General features: G+C 34.2%; 1 protein-coding gene and 1 pseudogene across 1 annotated transcript in view; both read right to left on the reverse strand.

The window, feature by feature from the left end:
* EYS (eyes shut homolog) overlaps window positions 1–25,908 on the reverse strand; it is a 1,182,030-nt gene that overhangs the window by 588,209 nt on the left and 567,913 nt on the right. The gene's annotated exons all lie outside the window — the stretch shown is intronic.
* LOC105086031 (RNA-binding protein 8A-like) lies at window positions 8,149–8,741 on the reverse strand (annotated as a pseudogene).

The raw sequence follows: 25,908 nt of genomic DNA on the forward strand, positions 1-25,908 counted from the left end.
GCTTTAAACTTTTCAATGTATTTCACTTTGATATTCCATTCATGTTATTCTTTTCCTTAAGATGACTGTTAATTCATATTTTTTCCTGACTAATAAACAATTTCAGAGTTTAAAAATATTTATCCTCTTTCTACTTTATTGTTATAGACTTTAGGAGTTCACAGAGCACCAAATACAATAAATAAAAAGGAACTACTCTAAAATATACTACTATAAAAGTTCCATATGTAGGACAGATAAACAAGATTATACTGTATAGCACAGAGAAATATATACAAGATCTTGTGGTAGCTCACAGCGAAAAAACATGTGACAATGAATATATGTATGTTCATGTAAAACTGAAAAATTGTGCTCTACACTGGAATTTGACACAACATTGTAAAATGACCATAACTCAACAAAAAAAAGTTTAAAAAAAAGTTCCAAAATCTGTATATAGAAGAAAATTCTAAACATTTTTAGAAAGAAAGAAACAGGTGTTAAATAATTGCAACCAAGAATAGCATTTAACTTGCCGACACAGCAATTCTATCAGCATTCTGAGGGAAAAATTTCCCAAACTAGAAATATATTCAGTCAAGTGCGATAGTAAGGATGCCTTTAGATGTCAAAGATTTCTTTTTTAAAGACCAATCTCCAAACATCTTTTGTTGTTATTGTTGAAAAAAAGAAAGCATGAGTTCCAGAAACCAGTCCACCTGGCCTCAGATGTCTGAAAAAAGAAGGCACTAGTATGTTAAGATTGTGCAAAATTTTGAGTGGATGATGCAAAATGTAGAAATAACTGTGAAAATAAATGTTTGAGGGAACGGAATTTACCACCCCAAAACACATCTCTTTGGCAAGTTAATTATTTAAAACCTGTTTTTTTCTAAGGAATAGCAGATATGGGGAAAACTCTGAAAACCAAGGAGTCACTCTTTTCTAAAAACATCTGCATTTGTAAGGAAAATCTTCATCTGTAAGGGTGTCTTCCTTTTCTCTACAAGGAGGAAGAGGATGATCAAATCTTTAGAAACTCAATGGAAAAAGCAAGGAATTTTTTTCTTTTAATGACTGAGTAGTATTCCATTGTATATAAAAAAAGAATAAAGTAATGCCATTTGCAGTAACATGGATGGACCTGGAGATTGTCATTCTAAGTGAAGTAAGCCAGAAAGAGAAAGAAAAATACCATACGATATTACTCATTTGTGGAATCTTAAAAAAAAAAGAAAGAAAGATAAAAAGAAAGAAAAAAAGAAAGAAAGAAAGAAAGAAAGAAAGAAAGAAAGAAAGAAAGAAAGAAAGGGAAAAAAAGGGTATTATGAACTCATCTACCAAACAGAAACAGACTCACAGACAGTAAACAACCTTATGGTTACTGGCAAAAGTGGGTGGGAAGGGATAAATTTGGGAGTTTGAGATTTATAAATGTTAGCCATTATATATAAAAATAGATTAAAAAAATTCTGCTGTATATCACGGGGAACAATGTTCAATATCTTGTAATGACCTTTAATGAATAGAATATGAAAAAGAATATATATATATGCATGACTGGGACATTGTACACCAGAAATTGACACATTGTAACTGACTGTACTTCAGTTAAAAAAAAAGTACAGAAAACTGCTAATTACCTTCAAAATGTACTCTATAAAAAGGTTCCCTAGAGTGTAGAGGTAGGAAAAGATCAAAATAAATACTTTATCTAAATAGTTAAATTTGTAACTTTATACTACTCTTGTGCGACACCACTCCTTTCTCAGTGTCTTCTATCCCTATTTGTGGCACCACCTCACCCAGCCCTCCAGCTAGAACTGTAATTATTGTGGGCTTAGATTGACTGCCAAGCTGGTGATCATGTTTTCCCCAATCTATATTGCCAGAAGAAATCACTTCTTTTGTCTATTGTAATCAGTTATGTAAAAAGCATGTCTTTTTCCCATAGTCCCTGCCTGTGCTTTCCACACCCTCTTCCTACTGAAGGGAACCAAAATTTGCCACCCCTCTTTAAGCTGATTATTTTTGAGACACAGCAGACACAGGGAAAGCTCTGAAAACTGAGTAGAATTTACCCTGTTGTAAGAGTCATTTGTATTTATAATGGAACTCTCCATTTGTAAGGGTGTCTTCCTCTCTTACCTAGAAGAGAAGGATGACTACATCTCTAGAAGCTCTTGTCAATGGAGAAAGCTTGACTGAGATCTACGTAACAACTTACCCTTGTTCCTTGTCTCCTGTGTTTCCCTTGGTAACTTTCCATTAGTAAGCTTTCCCCCAACAGCCTTCTTTTGACTTTACCTGAAGATGATATTAAAGGGGATGGCTTGGGCCATTTAGGAGAGTTACTAGGTTTTCCTGGGTCTCTTCCACATACACAGGAAGTATACATGCTATTCAACTTCTTTTTGTTTTTCTACTGTTAATCTGTCTTTTATTACAGTAGCAGTCTCAGCCAAGAGCCTAGAAAAATAGATGGAAAATTATTTTTCCTTCTCTACACCACACACTGGAGTATAACTTCTCTGTGGATAAAGACTGTTTTATATTCACTCTATATTCTTCATAGCACCTATTCAATTATTTCCCACACAGACTTCTTATAAAATTGTTGAGTAGATGAATAAATGAATAAATAATGAACTAAGAAAATAGTATTATAATGGCATTGAGTCAACTTTTTGTTCCATCCATGACTATTGTTGTCATGTTACATGCATCGTGTTATACACAGGGGATCTCAAAAACAATAACGTATGTTATTATTAGAGGAGAACCCACACTATTTCTCTGGAATTAGCAAAAATGTGAATGCTCGTATTTTAATATAGCCTTCATGCATTTACTTATTTCATTTTTTAAAAACAAAATAAAATAAATTGGCTTATTTCAGTTTGAAACATACATAAGTGAACCTTCCCAAATGGGATTAAAAATAATAGCAGGTGTAACAGAAATGTGGTTACTGCCTATGTAGCAATCTGATCTTATTTTACAGCTTAGTCTGTCTGAGATACTGGGAGTTGCAAAGGGATTTAAGAAATTTGAATAGGTATGAACTGTACTGAATATTTGCTGTATCTGAAAAGCAGGAAATTCACTGTTAGGTGTAAGAGAGAGAGAGGGAGAGAGAGGGAGAGAGATTTGAGAGAGGGAAAATGAGGAAAGAGAGAGAAAGCACAGGGGATACGTATAAGGGTTCTGTGGAATTCATTGGCTGAAGGGTTCTGGACCAGCACTGTGAGTAGAGAACAGGTGAAGATGAGAAAAGGGGTTTGAGACATGATGGTGTGTGTGATGGAATGGGTCTCTAATGTTCTATAAGAGACATAATTAAGTGTTGCAATTCCTTTTTGATTATGTATGAGTCCTGGTCCATACGTTTTTATAAATGTGGTTCTCTGCAGTCTTGGTCATTTGGGCCTAGGGATTTCTAAAGTTACATGTGCTATATTTGTTTTAAAGTGTCATTTATCTTGGTTTTACTTCCTTTTAGAATGCTGAGTGTAGGAGTGAGGAACACCTTCAATATCAGGATTGCACATTAATAGGGAAAAGTGTTATTTATACTGAAATAGTCAGATTCACAAACTGTTATTGAATCTTGTGGTATTTAATCTCGCACACTGGCCAAGACAGCCCTAACATTCCCTTCAACTTGACTAAACTTCACACAGACCTTTTCCTGACTCTCACCCCCTGGACCCCCTGTTCTCACAGCATTTCCTTTAGAAAACCTGTCACTGTCAAATTCTTCTTTTGACCCTTGGAAATATACATCTTTTTGAAAGCCTCTTGTCAGTTTCACAACGAGGGATGTCTTTCTCAAGGACCTAGGTTCTGGCCCTTTGAAATGCAATCAAGGAAGACAGCTCCTCAGCAAGTGTCTGGAAGGGCAGGAGCCCAACATAAGGGGCTGCTTGTTCCAAGTTGTAAACCACTTCCTGTCAAAAAGCAAGCTTACTTTTTCCCCTGGATAAGGTCTAGGAGTCCCCCCTCCCCAACTGTGAAATGTTCTCATGCCCTTAATTTCAGAGGAATTGAGCTCAGACTAGTTCTGGCCTCTCCTCCCTCTTGCGATAGCCTTGAATGAAGTCTGCTCTGCCTGTTTAACTCCACCCAGTGAAACTTTTGCTATGACAATACCAGGTGGCCAATACGTGAAGACAACATGTAAGGAAGTAAACAGAAATGAAGCGTTAGTGAAAGTCACAGAAACTTACTGTGTTGTGTTTGACATGTTTGCCATTATTGTATTCACACAGCTTTAATTGTTCAACTTCAAAATATTGGGCGGGAGAAAATTCATATTCCCTGATTTTTCTACATCAAATTTAGTATCTTCTGAGCCCCCAGCTGATCACCCAGCAGGAAATTCAACATTGCTTGTTCTGGGGACTCCTCCTCACTCACCCATGGGCTCATCCAAGAATCTTGGGCTTGACGGTGCCAGAAAACGGGCCAAGAGCTAAATGTATGTCACAGGCAGGAGGCAGTACTTTTGTTCCCAGAGCTCAGGTCCATGCTTTTTTTTTTCTTCTCTCCAAATCTGCTACCTGAGGTGTATTCTGGGCTACCTACCACTCTCAGTAATTTCTCCCCGCCACCAGCATCCATCCTCCACCCCCATCCAAAATGAGCCCTGGACTCTGCCCCTGGGAGCCATTCCTCCTCACAGCATTGACAGAACTCAACACTCATCCCAAGACTACTGCTTCGTCCTCCCCCAGAGAAAAGGAACTTTCCTCCGCCTCCATCCTCTCAGGGCTGGAAACTGTTCCTCAATTTCACTCTTGTTTTCGGTTCTAAAACTAAAGAAATCTATTTATGTCTTTCCCTGGCGGAGGGCCAGGAAAGATACAAGGTCAGACAATCCTTTTGAAACAGCATGTGGGCGTCTTTTTCTAGGTGTGAGGAAGGAGTTTCAAGCTGGTAAACAGATTATGCATTTTAGTAATGATAGTAACGGTAAATATCCATGTGACGCTTGTGTGGCAAACATTATCTGAAGGCTTCTCAGATACATATCATGATCATAATTGGACATTTTTTTTTTTAAAAAGTAAGTTCAGAAACTGAGGCAGTTCACCACATTAGAATATGGACACTAATATCTTTATACTCACTGTTTAGAAAGTAAATATGCACACATCTGGAAATAACATCTGGGCGGAGTAGGTGGAATGAAACATGATAATAAAAATAATTTAGGACCACCTCACTAGTGTGCACTCAAATGGATATGTGCAAATCTATCAAGGAGAAATTTTGTATCTTTAAATTAAGGACAATTACTTTATTGAATTCTTAGAAGAGAGTAAGGGAGTGTGGTGTTTTATTATTGAACTAATCTGTTTTTTAGATGACATCTGAGTTCCCTTGAAGGAAAGCTATTTAGTAGCCTTACCTTCCAGAGGTTTTCAAAAATATATATTTAGTTTTGTTAGATTTTGTTTTTGAACAGTGTTCCCCTTGTAACTGATGCTCTGGTCCCCGTTGGCCACTCCCTGGCCTATGTCCCCTGTAACCGTCATCTTACTCAGCAGTAACGCAGAAGCATCCGTGCATGACAGACTCCCACATCTCATTCACATTAGTCTATCCCGCAGGAAGCAGCATCTTTTTTTGGGTACACACAGCCTTTTTCTGCCATGTACTCTGCATGCCTCGATGACTTTGAAAACGAAACTTTCTTCCTCCTCTCCTAGACTAGGATTCTAATTTGGGTATAATGGGATGTGAACCTCCCCTTAAGCCTTTTAAAATATTCAAGGGAGGCATAAAAAGAAATAGCAGAGAGACATTCACTTTTTATTACTCTGTCTGATGAGGATATTGTATTACACACATGCTAATGTAAATTCTTCTAAAATATAAAATTTCCACCCTTTTATTCTCTCATTGTTCCCTTTCCACAATCAATTTGGATTCCTGAGACCTTACACAACAGAACTAAATAGCTTTTTCGAAACTGATGTGCCCTGGTCTTTTGAATTCAGTAACTGCTTCACTAGATCAGAGCTGTAAGTAACAAATTTCTCTTTGTGACTCTTCCTGACAACAAGAGAAAACATTAATTTAACTTCCCTGGGTGAACTTGAATCGAGGCCTGAAAAGTAGAAAAATAACCTAAACTATTTACTTTCTACCACCTGCCCAGTAACTCTCACAGGGGAAAGAAATATTGCCAGGATTCTAAAACTTAGCTGAAAGAAAAGCTGTCATATTTAGAAAAAGTTATAATATATGACACTAAAATTTAGAAATATTCATTTTCAGCTTCTAAGGGCTTCTGTCTTTATATTTAGTCTTGCTCTTCTTAAAGTTATATTCAGGGGAGTCTTTTAACTTAAGAATTAATTGCACCCTTCTTATTATAAGTAAAAAATATGGAACATGTGTTTCAATCATTTCTGCAAAACAACTTAAAAATGGTAGGATTTCAGGTTCAAGATATTATTATTAGATCCGTCATTCTCCTGATAAACTCCTATAGGCCCTTCTCAGCCACCACACAGATAAGTATTTCACAGGAATCCAGGACAGAGGAGTCACTGAAACAATGATTTTGATGGGACATATATGAGATGGAAGATCCAGATTAATTATGTTGACCATAGAGACCACACAGTGGAACTGAGTTATGATAATCCTAACTCCTTCATCATGTGAACAGATGCTAAGAAGCAACATATTCAATTACTATTTGAATACATTATCTCATTCTCTGTCCCTAATAAAATATCTGTTGGCACAGTTTCAAAATGACTTGAAACTGTGACGTACTCCTGCCAGGAACTATAGAAGTTTTAAAAGTCATTGTCTAAACCAACAACATAACACCATTTGCAGCAACATGGAAGTTCCTGGAGAATGTCATTCTAAGTGAAGTAAGCCAGAAAGAGAAAGAAAAATACCATATGAGATCGCTCATATGTGGAATTGAAAACAAAACAAAACAAAACAAAACATAAATACAAAACAGAAACAGACTCATAGGCATAGAATACAAACTTGTGGTTGCCAAGGGGGTGGGGGGGTGGGTGGGAAGGGACAGACTGGAATTTCAAAATGTAGCATAGATAAACAAGATTATACTGTATAGCACAGGGAAATATATACAAGATCTTGTGGTAGCTCACAGCGAAAAAAAAACGGGACAATGAATATATGTATGTTCATGTATAACTGAAAAATTGTGCTGTACACTGGAATTTGACACAACATTGTAAAATGACTATACCTCAATTTAAAAATGTTAAATAAATAAATAAGTAAATGTTAAAAAATAAATAAATTAATTAATTAAAAAATTAGAATAAGTGAAAAAAAAAGTCATTGTCTAGATCTTTTGCCTCTAACAAGGAAATGCCTCTAATGGGGAAGTACTTTTGCTGATAATTAGAGTGAGTTACGCTTATACCTACTTACACTAGTCATGATAAAGCTATTTCTTCAGGAGCTTTAAAAATAAATCAGCCTCTCTTTGATATAACATTTGCTGATAAGTTCAGAAATAACGGGAGGTAATCATTTTTATGATATTGATTTTTGATGCTGGTTTTAAGGATGCCTGATAGAGTATATCTGTATGCCCGTCCCTAAGATCACACCCATACAATGCTGCAAAAATACGACCAACATTAGGAGAAAGTAACAGCTAAATAATAGAGAACTGTACTTTACCCTAGTCTTAAAAGTCATCTATTTTTAATGCAATTGGCCTGTAAACGAAGTCACAAATATATGTTCTAATTCTTGCTACACTATACGGACTTAAACAGATGTATTGAAATGTAACTAACAGAAAACAATGAAGCAGCTCATAGGCTTCAAAGACCAAAAAACTTGTCAAAAAATTATATATGTGGTGGTGATATTTTTCACAAGTGATAGAGGAATGTCCTACCAAAGTTGCATAGAAGTTTATGAATTTCATTAAATATTTAAAATCTATTCTGAGTGGTATCATGCAATTGTCAATGTCTTTTACTAGCAGAGAGGAACAGCAGTACAGGCATCTTTGGGACTCGACCTTTTTTATTTTTATTTTTTAAAATGTAGGAAACAAAAATGGGACACTTTTATTCATAACTCAAAAGTAACATTAAGCAGGTAGAGTAAGAGATTAAATATAAAATACAGCTCCCCACCCCAGTCCTATTTCCCTAAGGCCTCATGGTCAAGTGGAACCTCTGCAGAGAACACCTGGACCACAGAGGATGGGTCAGAGACACCTCCTCTGTCTGGACTCCTGTTGTGTCTTCGGTCACCTCTCCTCTTGCTCTTGGGTGGACCTTGAATGAAACATCAGTTCTCCCTGATTGGTTGTCCCATCAAATCCTGGCCATTGAATCCCTCCATAGCAGCCTGGGACTCCTTGAATGTTTCATGCTCGATTGAAGTATACCCTGTCAGATATCCTGTTCACCTGTCCAGGTTGAGGTGGATGTTTTTTATTTTCCCCTTCTCTGCAAATTTATTGTTATGTCTTCTTCTTTGGCTTCCTCATGGACTCCAGTGACAAAGAGAATCCAGCCTTCAACAGAGCACTGTGGTCTGGGTTCATGGCCATCCTGCTCCATGCTGTCATAATCCTCACGTATCCATGCTCAAGATCTGTTTTTGGAGCCAAAGCTGTGACCCTTCCATTTCTTTGCTTTGTCTTTCAGTTTGTGGATGCTCTCCTCCCCATCCGAATCCGTGGTGAAATCCTTGCCCTTAGCCTCATGAAGATCCAACATGTCTGTCATCTTGCCTTCACTCTCTTGACCTTTATAGCGGAGGGGAGCTGATACATCATGCAGAGAATTGTTCCAAAGGTGCTCTGACAAGACAGAATGTCCCTATATCTTTTGGATTCTACTTACTAATATTTCAATTTGGCAAACTGTGTTCATTTTTTTTTCTTATATAAGGTAAGGAATTTAAGGACCCTATTTAATAAGTTCAAGCTCTCTACTTATATTGAGAAAGCACAATCACTGTCAGGAAAATGAAAGTCCTCTAGACTCAGCTAGAAACTAAAAGCCAGTTCATATTGTTTCAAGAAACAGAAGAAGTTTCCACACCTTGAAAGGATAGGGAATACTCTTTATCCCAGATTCCTGGTCTCATATTTTACTATTCTCTTCAATATACAAAGACACTCTTAATTGCCTAAAGAACAGACATTTCTTGGTTCATCTTATTTTCTCTTGCTTGCACAGAAACTGCCTTCTTAAAAGTCTTCTTTTTTTTTTAATCTGTTATGTGTCTTCCATTTCCAGTGCACACACACTCATAACACACACAAGCACAAATACATATATACAGTGACAATATTGTATAATTTATTTGAATATATATATTTTCCTTGAAAAAAAAGAAAACTTCTAAGCTTTAGTATTTTTTTCCCAAATGCCATTTATGCACATGCTTTCCCATGCAGATTTCATTTTAAGAATCTCCATTGTCTGTCATGTTGATGACACGCCCCCTCTGACCTGACGCCATGCTTAAATTCTTAGTAACCTACTTCTCTCCACACATGTCAAAATCAACATAGCCACAAATAATTTCATTGTTTTCTTCCTAGAAAATCCCTATACCTTATATGAATTTTAATTAGTGACAGCATCATTTTTGTAGTAATAAAAATTGAAATAGTAAACCTTTTTTGACTCATTTTCTTTAATCTTAGATTTCAGTCTGATTCCAAGCCATGTAAGTCTGCATTCAAAACGTCTTAGGCTCCTCCCCTTCCCTTATACTCCCACACTGGGCTCTTCTAATTATACATTATCTCTATATGTTCACTAGAATGTTATCTAAATATTTTACTGCTCTCTTCCCGGACTTCAATTCTTTCTGAATGCTGTGGCATAGTAAATCCTGCTCAACAGATTATATGCATGATTTGAATCTTTTATAGAGGAGCTTATGGAATTAATTACACAGTCCTCAATCTATTCTACTAAGACCCTTACCTGCAGTATGGTCTGTGATTTGGAAAGTTATTTAACTATTTAATGCCTCAATCCCCTTACCCATAAAATGGGAATAATGGTACAGAAGTTTTACTCATGTTAGAATTAAATGATATATACTATACAGGATAAGTACTTGATGAATAATACTTTATTTTTATTGACATTTCTGACTCTACTTTTCAAAATGATTTAAAATAATTTACATTTTAATTTTTTTTAATAATGTTCACATGAAAAACTTCTACCATATGGAAAAGTTGGAAAAACAGCACAATGCATACCAGAGAACCCATCAGAAGACCATAATTGTTAACATTTTGCTATTTGTCTTTTGGATACTAATGTGTAAATGTATACTTTCTAAACATTTTCAAAATAAGTTAGAAATTTTTGACACTTTAATTATTCCCAACACACATATCTTAAAATTAGGATGTTCTTCATATTGTCTGGACCACTGTCATACCTAAGAATATTAATCATAAAAAGGTTCACATGTTTATTCAAATCCTCCCAACTATTCCTTTAATGCATTTCATAAGTGCTTTTGTTTTTAGTTTAGTTTAGTTTTTAAGCAAGATGCAATCAGTTTTCCTGCCTTGCATTTGGTTATTAGAAATGTTCTCTCTCCTTTAATCTAAAAGAGCCTCAATTTTTTTTAATTCACAAATTGCTTTATAAAATCTCTTATAGTGTGTATTTACTTATTGTTAACTTAGTTTTTCTAAACTCTGTATTTCTGCTGAATTAGAAATTAGATGTAAAGGATGGATTAAATCATGTTAGCCATTTTTGATTAGAAACATTCATGAGTTCTTCAGATAGCATCACATTAAAGTGTGTCTGATGTCTCACAAATAGTAATGCCAAATTCGAATGATGGCTTACGCGGATGACCTCCAAATCTTTACCTTGCAAAAATATAGTTTGTTAACTCCCCTTATGATTAGCAAATTGTGTGACAGGTGATACTTTTACAGTGTGGGAAAAATATTTCTCCTAAAGGTTTTAGCATCCTTTCTCCTAAAGGTCTTCAAAAATCAATTATTTAATCAGAAGTTGTAAATTAGTAATTTTCACTGAAGTATTTTGATTTAAAACATTTTGTTAGTTTCAGGTGTATAGCAAAATTATTCAGTTATATTATATGTTTCTTACTCTTTTTCATTATAGGTTACTGCAAGATATTGAATATAGTTCCCTGTGCTCTACAGTAAATCTTTGTTTTTTAATCTATTTTACATATAATAGTTTGTATCTGTTAATCCCATACTCCTTATTTATCTCCCCTTTCCCCTTTGGTAACCCATAAGTTTGTTTTCTATGTCTGTGAGTCTGTTTTGTTTTGTAAATAAGTTCATTTGTATTATGTTTAGATTGCACATTTAAGTGATATCATACAGTATGTGTCTTTCCCTGACTTACTTCACTAAGTATAATGTTCCCTAGGTCTATCCATGTTGCTGCAAATGGCAATATTTCATTTTTTTTTTTTTGATTGAGTAAAATTTCATTGTGTGTATATGCATATGTATACAAACATACCACCTTAAGCCAATTGTCTGTTGATGGGCACTTGTGTTCTTTTCATGTCTTGGGTATTATAAATAGTGCTACTATAAATGTTGATGTGCATGTATCTTTTTGAATTAGAGTTTTTGTCTTTTCTAGATATATACCCAGAAATGGATTTCTGGATCATGTGGTGACTCTATTTTTAATTTTTTAAGGAACCTCCATACTTTTCCCCATAGTGGCTGCACCAATTTACTTTCCCATCAACAGTATAGGAGAGTTCCCTTTTCTCCACACCAACTCCAGCATTTATCATTTGTGGACTTTTTAATGATGCCATTCTGACTGGTAGGAAGTGATACCTCATTGTGGTTCCTATTTGCATTTCTCTGATGATCAGTGATATTGAGCATCTTTGCATGTGCCTGTTGGCCATCTTTATGTCTTCTATGGAGAAATATCTTTTTAGGGCTTTTGCCCATTTTTTGATTGATTTTTTTTTCAATACTGAGTTGTATGAGCTGTTTGCATATTTTGTATGTTAACCTCTTGTCAATTGCATCCTTTACAAATGTTTTCTCCCATTCCATAGGTTGTCTTTTAATTTTGTTAATGATTTCTTTTGCTGTGCAAAGCTTTCAAGTTTGATTATGCCCCATTTGTTTATTTTTGCTTATATTTCTTTTGCCTTGGGAGACTGATCTAAGAAAACATTGCTGTGATTTATGTCAAAGAATGCCCTACCTATGTTCTTTTAGGAGTTTATGGTGTCATGTCTTATATTTGGGTCTTTAAACCATTTTGTGTTTATTTTTGTTATGTGGTGTGAGGGAGTGTTCTAACTTCATTGATTCGTATTAAGCTGTCCAGTTTTCCCGATACCATTTTTTTGAAGAAACTCATTTCCCCACTGTATATTCTTGCCCCCTTGTTTTGTATTAATTGACTGTAGGTGTGTGGGTTTATTTCTGGGGTTCCTATTCTGTTCCATTCAAATTCTGTCATAATTAAATGATTTTTCCCCTCATCAACTGGGAATGAGCTACTATTTCCCTTAAAAAGGCAATGTAAATAATTAACTATTCCCTTTTAATTAAAATATTAATCATAAGGAGTCAAAATAAAAATCATTTCCAGAGGTAGTAATGAAAATTTTCTCTCATTTTTTGGGTTTTTTTCAGTAACACTAAGAAGTCATGGATTTTTCTCTTTACTATTTGATAATCACATATAGTCATTATTTTTTCTGATGCTCACATTACACATATTAAACCAGTGGTTTCATTCAGGCTGGCCCCTATGTCCTTTCCATACATCTGGACTTTGAGTATCAAAAAGAGAAAATTTAATATTCATGCATTGCCTTTTGTTCTTAAAACATATTCCACTAAATACACGCAATAGGAATACTCATGTGAAAGTAATATTTCTGTAGTATTCTTATAAACTCAGAACAAATTCAAATTATTTGTTTAGCTTATTTCCAAGTTGACATTTTAAAAATATCTCTTTGGTTTCTTTTATGTCACTCACAGGGCAGAAATTTTGCCCCAGTTGTAGCAGGTCAAGAATATTGGAAGCCGAATTGACCCAGTCCCCACTTCTTTATAGGGTGGAGTTTTTGCATTCAGAGAAAACCAGAGGTCATCATCTTCAACCAGTGCCTCGAGCAATGGCTCAGAGATTTTGCCCAAAAAGAGAGATGGTCCATAAAACCAAATTTCTGCCCTCTCTCTAAGGAACTGATTTTATTTGAAATAGAATGTGGGAAAGTTCAAGCCTAAAGGCAAACTTGAAAATAATGGATATGAAGGGGTAAGCATTTAAAAGGAGGCTGCTCAAATACATACATGAGCAGACCAGACCTGAGGTCAGTTAGCTTATTGGAGAGAACCAGAAAAGGAGACAGTCAGAACAGAAGAGCCCCGGGGCGTGGGCTTCAGAGCAAACCTCAAAAACTGTTCAAAAACAAGCAGAAAATAGAGGAGATTCAGCCTTGAAAGAAGATGATTGCACTGAATGAGATTTCTTATTGTGTGTCTATGGCCTGACAGCAAAACTGCATGCTGCTCTGTGTATCCACCAAAGATGATGATCATGTAAGACAGTTTGGAAAAAACATAACAGATAACGTTGCCAGCAGAACTACACTACAATAAATGGTTAAAAAATATATCAGGTGAGGAGAAATGATTCTGCAGGAAAAGTGTAATCCACGTTAAAAAAGCATCACATAAGACAAATATGCAGATAAATAGAAAAACTATGTATTTTTTCTTTTTACTTCTTTAAAAGACATGATTCTCTAAAGTAAAAATTATAACACGTTATGTAGGGATATATACATTATCTCTCTCTATATATATTATATATAATATAGACAGATAATCTCTCTCTATATATATATATAAGCAATAACTTTTATATAGAGACAATAGATTTTATACAGATTCAGACATCTGATAGGGGTAGGGAAATAGAGTATGACAAGATTTTTACCTTTTATAGAAAGTGTTACAATATTAATTTTAGGTCAGCTGGGATACGATAAAAATTCATTCACTAGAGAAACAATAAAAAGTGTAATGCAAAGTTATAGTCAATAAAATAATTAAAATGAAACACTAAAAATCTTCCAATAACAAAAAGACAGAAAAGGATGACAAGGAGATCAAAACTGGATGGAATAAAAAAAAAAACAACTAATAATACAGTAGACTCAAATCCAACCATAAAGACAGAAGATTCTCAAGCTGGATAAAAACAGCTCTATCTAATAAAGAGATGCACTTGAGGTATAAAGACACAGGTAAGTTGAAAGCAAAAGTGAAAGGAAAGAAAAACACATCATTCAAACAAGAAGCCTAAGAAATTTGGAGTTGCTATATTAATATCTGACAAAAAAGAGTTCAAGATAAGAAATACTACCAGAGATAAAGGAATTTATAATGGTATCAAAAGCAATGCATTAAGAAAAGATAGCAATCCTAGACACAAATGCACCTAAAAATAGAGAATCAAATAAACAATCGTAGTTGGAAATGTTAAAGTTTGCTTTTAAGTATTTGATAAGCCAACTTGAAAATTCAATAATGGCATAAAAGGTATGAATTAAACTATCAACTGCCCTGATTTAATTTACTGACACAAAACATACATTCAGTAACTTCATAATACACAAGTGCTTACCAAACAGTAACCAAAGGAGTCAAGGTGATAGACCATAGAATGTGTCTCAGTCAATTACAAGACATTGAAATCTTATAGAGTACATTTCAAAACACAATAAGCTAAAAAAAAAAAAACAGTTAAAATAATACATTTAAAGTAGTCACATATATTTGGGTATTAAGTGGTACACTTCTAAATCGCACTGGTGTAAAATAAAAACATCACAGGGAAATTAGACAATGCTTTTCACTTAATAAAAATACAAAATGCATAAGAAGCTGCTAAAGTACTGTTTACAAAAAATATATAGCTTTGAAAACTTTTATTGGATAATAAGAAAAAATTAAATCAATTACTTAAATTTCATTCTAAGAAACTAGGGGAAAAAAAAAACCCTAAACTATAATAGAGTAAATAAAAATAAGCAAAAGAATTCTATAAAAAACACATAATAGAAAAAATTACAAATGCAAGAGTTGAAAAGATGAATAAAACTAATAAAATAAACCTCTGGAAAGACTGATCAGATAAAAATGATAGAAAACAAATATTAACAATTTCATAAATAATGAAAAATTCTACAAACATTGCAAGAACTATAATAAAATATTAAGAACAACTTTATTCTAAAAATCTGGCCAAGTTTGATAAAATGAACTAATTCTTAGAAAAACAGAATTTCCAAAAATAAAGACAAAATGATATAGTAAATCTGAATAGTTCTAATATATAGTAAAGAAATTCATTTCATGGGCAAGTTCTATTAAACATTTAAAGTAGAAATAAACTAATTCTATATATAGTCACTCAGGAAATAAGAGAAAATTAACATATTCCAGGTAACAGTAAATGGCCCACCTAACCCTGATATCAAAACCTGACAAAGATATTTTAAGAAAAGATATTTGCATACCAATATTTCTCATGAAAATGGTTGCAAAAATCCTTAGCATATTAGAAAATTGAATCAAGCAATTTGTTACAAGGACAATACAATCTAATCAATAGTGCTTATCCCAGGAATTTATGATATTTTAAAACCTTTGAAGATGATGCAACTTATATATTAAAATAAGAAAATACAAATTTCATTTTATCACCCCAACAAATAAGTAAAAAAATTGAAGACAAGAATTGAAAGTCATTCATGATAAAAAACTCTGCAAATTACAAAAAGAAAAAAAAACTTTCTTGTTCAACTCTTTTATACCACTTTATTGAAATAGATTTCATATACAAAAAAGCTGTATATAATTAGTGTATACAACTTGGTGAGTTTTAAGTGTACATCCATGAAATCATCACCTCAGTCTATGCCATAAACATATCCATTCACTTCAAAAGTTCCCTCCTACTTTCTTTATTATGTTCTATTATTATTATGTGATAAAAGCCCAACATATGTTTCCTACTAACCAAACTTTTAAATACACCATATTATTAGCTATAAACACTATGCTGTAGATCTCTGGGGTTCATTCATTTTGTACAGATGAAACTTTGGATTCTTTGACTAATAGCTCCCTGCTTCCTCCTCCCCCTCAGCTCCTGGCACCCACCATCCTACTCTCTGCTTCTATGAGTCTGCGTGTTTTAGATTCCTCATCTAAGTGGTATATTGTAGTATTTGTTCTTCTGGGTCTGGCTCATTTCACTTGGCATAATGTCCTCCAGTTTCATCCATGTTATTGGAAATGGCAAGATTTCCTTCTTTTTTAAGATCAAATACTATTTCATTGTATGCATATACAACATTTTCTTTATTCAGTCATCCATCGATAAACATTTAGGTTGCTTTCATGTCCTGACATTGGGAATGTCGCTGGGGGGAACATGGGGTTGTAGATATCCCTGTGAGATCCTGATTTCAGCTCCCACCAATATCTACCTAGAAGTGAGATCACTGGATCTTATGGTAGTTCTATTTTTAACTTTTGAGGAATATCCTTACTGTTTTGCATAGTAGCATAGTTCATAATGGAATATTGAAAATATGCCACTTAAGATCAAGAACAGGGCAAGGAGATCCATTCTCCATCTTTTATTCAAAATTTTATCGAAGGCTTAGCTGGTATAAATCATGAAGTTTGGATAGAAAAGAAGTTAAAATGTCTCCATCCACAGGGAACAAGATTTTCTTTATAGAAAACCTATGAATTTACAGAACAACTATGACAGCTCATACATAAACGTAGTCATTTTTTAAGACATAGCTCCCATACATAAAATTCAGTTTAATTTCTGTATATAAAGGAAAAATGTGAAAATAAAATTTAAGAAAATACATATGAATCAAATCTTCAAAAATCACAAAATAAATACGAATTGATTTAAGAAAAATGTGAACTAATTCTATGTTAGAAAGTGCAGAGTGCTAATGAAAGTAATTTTTAAAAATCCAAATAAAAGAAATTTTGCCATATTTATTGATCAGAAGGATCCAATTTTTTAAAATTTCCATTTTTCACAAATTGATTTAAATATTCAACACACCCTGATGTTAATTTCAGCATTTAACAAGTGGAAATTGGCAAGCAGATTCTAAAATTTATGTGAAAAAGCAAAAGATTTCTGAAAATTTATCACAGTGTTGGAAGACATACATTTGCTAATTTATGATTTATTATAGAGTAGGTACTATCACTGAGATAATGAGATGTAATAAGGAGGGAGAAATAGCTATTGTAACAGAATAGAGAGACGAGAAATAGACCCACACTTCTATGGTCAACTGCGTTTTTTGGTTTTTTTTTGTTACAACAAAGATGCCAAAGTAATTCAACAATAAAATAAAGCCTTGTCACTGAATTGTGCTGCAACAATTGAATACCATAATGCAGGAAAAAATGAACCTTGAATCCTAACTCACATCACATGCAAAAAGTAACTCAACATTTTACAGATGTAAAGATGAATTTTCTAATGAAAATGCAAATAATGTCTCCATGACTTAATGATTGGCAAATACTCTTTACATCATGAAGAGCATATACATTAAATTTTTAAAAAATTAACAAATAATGATAAAATTAAAATCTTCTTTTCCTTAAAGTATATACTACATAAAATTGATAGAAAAGACATGGATGGGAAAATATTATAAAAACATACTGACAGAAGAATTATATCTAGAGTTATATTTATGTATCTCCTAAGTGATAAAGTGATAAAAAGACAATGTATTTTTTTAAATGAGAAGACTTGAATAGCAACATCATAATTATTCAAAAGCCTTACAAATTTATATCAGTCAATGACAGTAAAATTTGAAATCATCATGCTCTGACTTTTTTCTGTGGAAAATTTATTGGTGTTCTAAGTCCGAAAGTAAAAAGGTAGTAGCTGAAAATTAACATAAAAAATAGATTTCTTTCAATACTAGATTTATCTTTCAAAAATACAATGAAAGATTTACATTGTACATACAATACCTTTAAAATACAATAGTAGATTCATCTTTCAGAAATACAACGTTATTACAATGTTCCATTTTGTTGGATTCAATTTGGTATTTCTAACAATTTGAGAATGGAGTGCTCATCAGCTAACTACTAGAGTAAAACGCAGTAAAGCTTTTACCCTTATGGCATTGGTCACAAAATGAATTTTTTTTCCTCCTCAACTGTGAATTCAGAACATTGTATGTGATTCAACATCACCTAGATAAGAAGGGATTCTTTACCTTCCAAGGTAATTTCACTTCAAACATTCTTGGACCATTTTTACACATTTTAAAAGAAAGAAATGTGTCTGAAAGGTAGAACAGCTCCCAAGGATGGATGTTTTTATAAGTAGAGAAAAAAAGTGAGTATCACACAGTCTTTCTACATAGCTAGAGCAGAGTGGGGCCTGCAGTACCAGTCTTTCATTTTGTTCTATAAACAAAAGGACAAGAATGTACTTCATCAGTGTGCTCAGTGTGGGACAATTACTGTGAAGGTATATAAGCACACACATATAGTTATGTAAAATAACATTACAAACTGTAAAATGTAAACTTAAAAGAAAATGTAAATGAATCATTATACACACACACACACACACACACATATACACAAGTTTACTTAAATTGATCAATTTAGGTAATCAGTTCAGAATGTTATCAAGGTCAAAGTCAGCTGTTTAAGTGAAATATTTGAACAGGTCTGGACAAATGCATCACCTCAAGGAACACCTGTGAGTAAGTATGTCCATGTCAGAATTGTTTCCAAAGTTCTCTCTGTTGAAATCTGGGTTCATTCACGTTTATACCTTTAAGGTCCATGCAAACACAAAATCAGAAAGGGCATTCATTATTCACTTATTTATTTCGTAAACTTTGATTAAATATTTAATGCTATATTCTGTACTGTGCACCATAGAGATGGACATAAATATTTAAACAGATAAGTTCAAACATTCCAGTACAGAAACTTTTGAAAGGTTACTAACCAGCTCTATGGGGAATAGATGTTTCTGGGAGTCACAAAGTCCCTAATGGCTAAAGCAATGCCTAAGCAAGTCTTGAAGGAAAAATATTTTACTCATAGATAAAACAGGGAGAGGAAGAAAACATGTTATTATTTGTTAATATGAAATACATGATTAAGTAATACTGTGATTAAACCATTTTTTCACTCTTCCAAGAACTAAGAAGTTTCTGAAATGTTGTTCTGCTCGCAAGCTAAGATGTTAATAATATACCAAGGTTCACACAGGATGGCAGAAGAAACAAGGTCAAAGAGGAAAAACTTGGTTACTCAAGGCTTGGCAGGCAGTGTGAGTTTCACATTCTGTTCCTCTGCTTCCCTGTGGGAGATGTGGAGGGACTCAGGCGCATGGGGCTTGGGAAGGGGGTTGGGGGCACAGCCAAGAACCCTGAGTGTGGAAACCCAACCCTTTTGTGAGACCTGCCAACCTGCCCTACCATTACCCTAAGGTTGGCACTTTCTTATTACACTGGACTGTGAGCAAACATGTTCTCTGCTCCTGAGAGGGACACTCTCTACCCTCCAAGGCTGCTTGTTATACAAACACCCTGAAAAAGACGAAGGTGGTCAGTGTGTCTGTTTGCAAGATGTGCAGACACCTGAGGAACCCATGAAGAAATCTCTCCCAACAAACACCTTAGAATATAACTAGGAACCACCAAATTTAAAAAAGTGAATAGTTTTAAACAGTTTTGATATTTTCAGTTATCAAAGCTGAATTTGAACAAAAAGCTAATTCAGTATCATCATCTACTTTTTTTGTGTGTTTTTTTTTTTCAGACAATAAGATTTTCACATCAGAAGTAAAACATCCAACATGTAAAAAATTTAGCACTTCTAGAGAATAATTATTCAGGTACTATATTTCAATTCAACAAAAAATATTAATAAAATAATATTTAGCTACGGTTAGATGTATCATTATCAATTAGCTAAAGCTCTTCTTTGAGCCTTTTTAGAATGATAAAAATCCCTGAATTTATTGCAAGCACCAACTAGTAGGAAGATGCCAGTGTGAGTGCATATTGGTTCTTAAAACTCAACAAAATGAACAAGAATGCTAAAAATAAAACAGAAGAGTTCATATATGCTTCAAATTGCCACATTGCAATCTCTGAAGAGAATCTATAAAATTTAATTTGAACCAATTTGAAAGAGCACAGCAAGAGAAGACACATAACTTTCTCACTTAGAAATGGAATGTAGCTTTGTTACAAAGTAATGAATGAGTCCCGAAAGGTTCAGAAATGTCTCTTGGAGAGGCATACTGTAGAGAAATGTTGGATCACACAAGGGTAGGAAATCTGACTGCAAATCATGCCTACTCTGGAGATTAACTGTGGCACTGAGGTGGAGGACATATGTTAAACCACGTGTAACTATTTTCTCCTCCTTTAACTCAGCGTTCCTATGAGGATGCAGAACCCATGGAAAAAAAATAATCTTCCTATTTTTAAGGGAAAAAGTTGGGCTGAATTTTACCTTTTCATAAAAGGAATTGGAAGGCATCTCAAATATACAAAGATTTTGGAAGTGTAATACCTGTATCATTCCATAAAATAATAATTGAATATATTTTAGACAATCAAGAGATGGGAATAGGGAATTCTAAGTGAAGTCACTGCAATGAGTAGGGATATGTTTAAATATATAACGCATCACCCAAGTTGTGGTAATTATCATTATAGGAACATATGATAAGTTATAAACCAAAAGCAATTATTAAGATAACATATTTTAAATATGTATGTATGGACCTCATCAACACTGAGTGAAAAATGAAACAAAATACAATAAAGTTAATTAGTTGGTAGTGAGGAGGTAGAGGTGGTAGAAAGTAAGAGGGGATTAAATATTTCATCTTTCCCAGAGGAGAATACAAGGAATAGTAAAAATTGGTACATATTTTTCTGAAGAACAATTTTTCCATGTGATTTAGTATGCCTCAAAGTTTATTCAACTGCCTAAATAATTTTACCTCTAGCAACGAATCATAAGGATATAATTGTATGACTACACAAAGATATAAACAAAGTTGTTCACTGAAAAAATTCTTCACAATAACAAAATTCTGGAATAATTTGTATGGAATACTAGCAGGCATTTCGACCATTAAGTTAGATATGTATGGACATGTGTAGAAAAGTGTACAAAATATATTGGGAAGAGTGGAAAAATGTATGTTTATTATAATCCCATTTATATCTGTACCTTGTTTAATTATAATAGGAATATTCTAGTACAAATATTTCATATATATGTAAAATATTTGATACACTTTCCTTCTGTCTCACTAGAACTGTAGCTAATTACATGACTGGTCATCTAGGTTATAGTTTCCAGCCTTTGATGCAGGTAGGTTTGGGTAGGTGAGGATATAATTCAATGGGATATGATTATACTTCTGAGACTAGCAGGTAAATATCTGCTGTGACTCCTGGATTTAATGGCAATGTCCTATGAGGGTTTTTTTTTTAAAGCCTGGAGGGGATTAGGGAGCAATGATTGAATGACATCATAGAGCACAGATGCCCCACAAGCCAGGAAGGTCTGATCACCAATGGATGATCATTAGAGAGAGAGAGAGAAAAATCTACATTTTTAGGTCAAATTTTTTGAAATGTCTTTGTTAAAGCAGCTTACATTTCCCATACCAAAATCAGTAGAAAGTACAGTTGAATTAAAATATTTCTTAAAATAATGTAGGGAGATTATTATGAATTAACGTAGAATATAAAGTGCAGTGAGGCTCCTCATGGACTTTAAGAAATTACAGAAAATAGAAATATACAAAGCAAAAAGCCTGGAAAAACAGAGGAGCCTACCAAAGCACAACTGAGAAGGTTCTATTTAACAAAATCTTTAGTTCTCAGCAGATCAGGTGAACATGTGTAAGCAGAGGCTCTGAGCAGATGCGCGGGCCTGGAGAAGCAGGTGGTCCCAAATGTCGTGGACCCTGCAATTCTCCTTGAAATTTGGTTTGAAAAATAAATAGACAGGTGTAAAAATGTTCCTGCAAATGGCAGTATTATAAATGGTCTAGTGTTATATATATATGTGTATACAATATTATATACATAATGGTGGAGACCATCTATATGCCAAACAGCTTATACTGATATTTGGCTTATTTTAATATATGAAGAAAACTGTAGACAATTAGATACCCATATTTTATGTCTCTTATTAAATAAATCAGGTCAGAATAACTTAATCTTCTTACTCCCAATGTAATAGGGCAGAACAAATCTGACTCCATGTTAGATCTGTTCCTTTGGCTTTAGCCCCATGCTCTGTGTCCCGGGCTCATCTGCACCTTTTGTAAAGCATGTTACCTACAGCCTGAAATATACAGGAGCCATTCTCAGGGCTCTGATCTGTAAGGGTGTAACACTTTCTCATTCACACAAAGGTAAAAAGTTGCGGAACAGAGGATACCATTGGTGGTGCTGGAGGTTTACAGGAACATCGTGGACAGCTGCAAGAACAAGGGCTTCTGACACCAAGAAGTTTGCAGCAACCAGCCACACCTCCTCCCCTTTTAGTATAAAGGAGCCTGAATTCTGACTTGGGGAAGGTAGTTCTTTAGGACACTAGTCCCCAACTTTTTCTGTCTGCTTGCTTTCTGAATAAAGTTGTTATTCCTTGTCCCAACACCTTGTCTCCTGATTTATTGGTCTGTCGTATGGTGAACTGAACGTGTTTGGGCTCAATAACACCAAGTCTTAACTTCTGAGGGATGGAGTCTGATCTGCCCTGCTTCTTTAAAACAACATCACTGTGCTGGGATACAGTTTTCCATGTCACATGCACGGAGACATTGATGACTTTTGTCTTCATGGATGATTTTTGTTTATTTTTACAAGGATTGTTTATCTTCCTCAAAGTAAAGGGCAGATCTGTTTTCTGTGGACGGGTTGGGGGTGGAGGAGGTTCGGTGAATAAAGTCCCCTTCCAGGACAAATATTCGGCAGTTTTGCTAGCATCCTTTATAAAAGACTGGGGTTTCCTAAACTTGGATTTTTCCAGCTGTGACGAAAACCCACTGGATGCCCAGCATCATCTGGACCCTTCTTCACTGGGACTGAGAGACAGGGACCGGACCAAACATAAAGCTCACGTGCCAGCTGTAATCAAATCCCCCAGCCCTGACTCGGGCATCTCTGCTGTTCTATCAGCATTTGTGAAACTGCAGCAGCCTAACTTGTAAGCTTGCAAACAAGGTGAACTCTCAAACTCTTCATAGTCCTTGCTATCTCGTTGTTTACTATGAATATTGTATTAGTTACTTCAAGCACAGGGCAAAGATGATTCACACACACAGACACACACAAAAACACACACACCCCAACAGAGCAATAAGCAATGCAACAAGTTGTCTTTCCATGTGCAGCTGGCGAAATATATAAACATAGATATATTAAAAATAAAACTGAAAAAGTCATGACCAAATGTCAATCATGATTATGTTTGAGTGCTAGGATTTTTCTTTATTAGTTTTTAAAAAATTGTATTTGTCTTTTCTAATGAGCATGTATCCTTTTATAACAAGCTTTTCCAAATAAAAACATGAGATCTATAAAATTGTGCATTATAAAAGTAATAGTAGTGGTCACAGTGTTTTCAGAAAGCAAACTTCCAAAGGATTTTTCTTGATAAATATGCAAAAATATTTTAAAAATAACCTGCATCCTCTTAAATATTGATCATTGTCTAAGCTTAAAAATAATGTTTGATGGAATTCATCCTGAAAATTTTTTCTATATATCCAGTTAGCTGGCATTACCATCCTCCTTTATGAAAATATTTTCTCCTTGTTTCACTGTTCCCATTTTGTAAGTCTATAAATTTACCTACTTTTAAGCATTTTATAGAAACATTTTATATTCAATAAGCTACCTAATTATTTTAAACACAGTATCTTTGTCCATATGTATCCCTCTGCTAGGAAAATCAGATCATTTACCATAGACCACCTCTAGGCATTCCTGAAGCAATGGAGATTCTAATGCTGGTATTAGACATCAGTTGTGTAGAACATTGAAGTCCCCAAAGGAAAAGCTAGATTGTGTGAACAAGCCAGATGCCAGGTATGAAAGTTTGTCCTGGAGGGGAAGTATGCAGGAACACATTGTTCTTATTAAAACGTGAGGTATTCATTAATATGATAGACCATTTATTTTAACTTCACACCATGAAAATAAATAAATCATGAGCTACTGCAAACTGGTAATCTTGCTGGTGGCACTTTTTTAGGCTTATTTCCAAGATGTTTTTAAAATAGTTTATGTGTGTGTGAGAGTGCCCTTCAGCTAAGAATCTAGGAATCTACTTTGTGGTTTATTATAATTTTTTCTTGATACATCCAGAGTTAGGATGTTAAATTAGTTTTCTGAAATATGAAGAATCAATAAAATATGAATACACTGTAAGAGATGTACTTCTAAAAGTAAATATTTCATTTTGGAAAGTGGAGGCAAAAAAAGTATGCTAACAAAAACATCTTATAAAAAGGGACACAGTTATTCAGTTCGTTTAGTGATAAAATCCTCACTGTAAAATTGCGAAGTATTAGGTACAGAAAAATTAAGTAATTAACCCAAGCTTGATCAGTTAACAAGTAAGTGTGTCAAAATCAAATCCACTATCTTACACCATACAAAAAAATCAACTCAAATGGATTAAACACTTGAACATAAGAACTGAGATGATAAAACTCCCATAAGGAATCATAGGTGATAAGCAACTTAATTCAAGGAAGTTATAAAACACGAGATGGATTTAAATTAGTAAAGACTTGGAAGAATAGGGCCATCTGGCCTGTGAGACAGGCAAGTGGAGGTTTTGAGGAGTTTGAGCAGAAATAGATGGGAGTGAATTGAACAGCTTTCATGTAATCTCAGATTCTGGAGGAAAAAATGAGTTTCAGGGTGTAATACCACTTTATTCTGCTACTTTCAGGAAATCAATAGTAAATGTCATGAATCATGAATGGTATTCATATTTCTTTAACAGCTTAGTCACAAGAGAACTCATCTTTACTTGGGACAATAAGTAAGGATGCTTTAAAGAATCCAATAACTTTCAAAATATTACCTAATGAAATATGAGAGTTCTGAGTTTAAACAGAAAACAAACTTATTGTTACCAGGGGGAAAGGAGGGTGGGAAGGGATAAATTGGGACTTCAAGATTTGCAGATACTAACTACTATATATAAAATTGATAAGCAAATTTCTTCTGTATAGCACAGGGAACTAGATTCAAAAATAAAAAAGTAAAAAAAAAGATGAATAAATAAATAAATAAATTAAATAAATACTACTATATTCCTACTGTGTAGCACAGGAAACTATATTCAATACCTTTTAATAGCCTGTAATGAAAAAGAATATGAAAAGTAATATATAGAGAGAGGTATAACTGAATCACTATGCTGTATGCTAGATATCGACACATTGTAAATACTTTAATAAAAAATAATAAAAATTTTAGAAGGGAACAATTGAGAGATAAAACGAGTAAGTGGCCACTTAGCATCATTCCCACATCACAAATACAGGTGGTTGGTATTTACATGCAAGGATACTGTACATCCCAAGAAAGAATCCCACTTGCTCACATGGTGCTCCCCTCAGGACGTGGCTGGGGAGACCACCTTTTATTTCACATTGCCCCTGTTTCTATGGAGCAGATGCAGGTGCACACAAAAGGTCTCGGGGCTAGCTTGAGTTACGGTCAGGACAACTTATTTTATAGTTCAGAAGCAGCAGCCTGGTTTTCACTTTATGAAAT

Source organism: Camelus dromedarius, chromosome 6 (assembly GCF_036321535.1).
Source record: "Camelus dromedarius isolate mCamDro1 chromosome 6, mCamDro1.pat, whole genome shotgun sequence".
Lineage (NCBI taxonomy): Eukaryota > Metazoa > Chordata > Mammalia > Artiodactyla > Camelidae > Camelus > Camelus dromedarius.